Here is a 2,749-nt window from a genome sequence, read left to right as displayed (position 1 = left end):
GTCTCACCCTGGCAGCTGAGACAAGCCACTACAACCAACTTGGTGGCACATCAGTGTTAGCCTTGATAGGATAAATCTCCCCAGATCTATCCAATGGCTGTGAAGTTTCTAAACTAACACGAGTCTCATAAATGTCCAGTTTAAGAGTATTACACAAAAACACACCACAATGTCAAAACATACAACAATCTGATTGTAGCTAAGAGCATAACTGTCTAATAGCTCCTACTTGCACTTAGGTCCAATCGGGTACAAGTCAGGGTCTCATACTTTCCACGTGTTTCTCAAACACTTTCTGTGTCAGTGGCTTAGTCAATGGGTCTGCCACATTCTTTGCTGATACTACCTTTTAACATCAATCTCCCATAGATTCAGTATTGTCACACAATAGTGAAATGGGTGATGTGCTGAATTCTAAATTCTAGAATAAACACTTCATTTGTTTGGAAGTCTTACTTATGGCAATGTGTTCAACTTGGGTTGTGGATTGTTATTCTTATTACTTAGGACCCCATTGTGAAAATGTAACCAGATGTAGACATTCTACCATTTGAATCTAACTAGCAATTGGTATCAGTATATCCGATGGTCTATAGTGAAGCACCATTGAATACCAGACAAAACTCTTTTGTCCTTCGAAAGTATTTTAGTATGTTTCTCACAGCGGCCCAATGCTCCTGCCCTGAGTTAGATTGGTATCTACTTACCACACTCACTGCCTGAGAAATGTTAGGACGAGTGCACAGCATGGCATATATGATGCTCCCTACGGCTGAGGTATAGGGAATCTCTTTCATGCCCTCAATCTCTTCGGAAGTCTTGGGAGACATACCCTTTGAGAGAGTGACTCCATGCCATAAAAGAACATTTTCTTTCTTTGAGTTCTCCATACTGTATCTTTTGACAATCTTATCAATGTAAGAAAACTGGGATAATCCTATTATCCACTTCGATTTATATCTATAGAGTCGAAGACCCAATATGTAAGAGGCTTCTCCATGCTCCAAGATCTTTCATGGAGAATTGCTGTGAAAGCCATACTTTCATAGTAGTTAAAATTCGTACATCATTCCCAATGAGTACAATGTCATCTACATACAGAACCAAGAATGTAACCTTATCCCCACTGGTCTACCTATAAACACAGGGCTCATCCGGATTTTGCTCAAAGTCAAACTATTTGACGGTAGAGTCAAACCAGATGTTCCAACTCTAGAAGTTTGCTTAAGTCCATATATGGAAAGGTTGAGTTTACATACCATGTGTTCCTAACCTGCAGCTATGAAACCTTGTGGTTGTTGCATATAAATATCTTTAGTAAGATCTCCATTCAGGAATGTGGTTTTGACATCCATTTCCCAAATCTCATAGTTATGGTACGCTACTACAACTAGCAAGATTCTAATGAATTTAAGCATGGCCACAAGCGCAAAAAAGTTTCCTCATGGTTGATTCTTTCTTTCTGATTGTACCCTTTCGCCACAAGACGAGCCTTGTAGGTCTCAACTTTACCGTCAGGGTCCTTCTTCCTCTTATGAATCCATTTGTAACCAATTGCCTTTACCTCAAGGGGCAAATCTATTAGAGTCAATTGGTCTCTATTGAATCCATTTCAACTCTCATGGCATCTACCCGCTTCAAGGAATGTATGTCCAACATAGCTTCCAAATAAGTCATGAGATTCTCCTCACTAGTCGTGGCTTCCACCAAGTAACTTTATTGGTCATAGCCGTAACGAACTGGAGGCTTAGAAACCCGAGTAAATCTTCTAGGTTGGTTATTTTCTGGAGCTGGTGGGACATCTCCCACTACCCTAGGCTTTCCTCATCAAGAACAACTTCCTGATGATAATTATAGAATAAGTAACCTACAGAGCCTTTGGAGTAACCTGCAAATAGGCAACGGCTGGTCTTGGATTCCAATTTGTCAGCATTATTTGTTTTGACATGTACCGGACAACCCCAAATTTTCAAATATCTCACACTTGGTTTCTTACCGATCCATAGCTCATACGGAGTCTTAGGAACGGATTTGGTTAGAACCCAGTTCAGCACGTAAATCGCAATCTCCAATGCGAAACCCCAAAAGGATGTAGATAACTCTGAGTCGACGAGAAGTGATCAGACCATATATAATGGAGTCTGATTTATCCTCTCTGAAACACCGTTTAATTATGGCATAGCAGAAAGATCTACTTGTGATACAATCCCATTTTCCTTTAAGTAGTCTCCAAATTCGGCAAAGAAATACTCGTCATCTCGATCTGATCGAAGGGTCTTAATTTCTCTCCCTAAATGTTTCTCGACTTCTTGTCTGAATTCTTTGAACTTTTCAAAAGATTTTGACTTATGTCTCATTAGGTACACATCACCGTACTGGGAGTGATCATCATTAAAGGTTATAAAATAAACGTGTTGGTTACGTGTCCTAACATTCAGGGGACCACATACATCAGTTTGTATAAGGTCAAGTGTGCATGTATATCTTTCAGGCTTACCAATAAATGGTTGTTTTGTCATCTTACCCTGAAGACAAGGTTCCCAAGTCAGAAGATCTTCTACAGTTAGAAAATCCAAAGGACCATCCTTTACCAACCTTGTGATATGATCTATATTAATGTGGCTAAAGCGGTAATGCCACAGGCACATGGGATTAACTGTATCACGAGTCCTCTTCTTGGGGATTATTTCCGACATAGTTTTGGTAATGTTTATTTCCAGAGAATGATGGAGAACATAGAGACCATTCT

Source organism: Nelumbo lutea, chromosome 1 (assembly GCF_056320005.1).
Source record: "Nelumbo lutea isolate HS-2025 chromosome 1, American lotus-T2T, whole genome shotgun sequence".
Classification (NCBI taxonomy): Eukaryota; Viridiplantae; Streptophyta; class Magnoliopsida; order Proteales; family Nelumbonaceae; genus Nelumbo; species Nelumbo lutea.
This window is presented reverse-complemented; position numbering follows the sequence as displayed.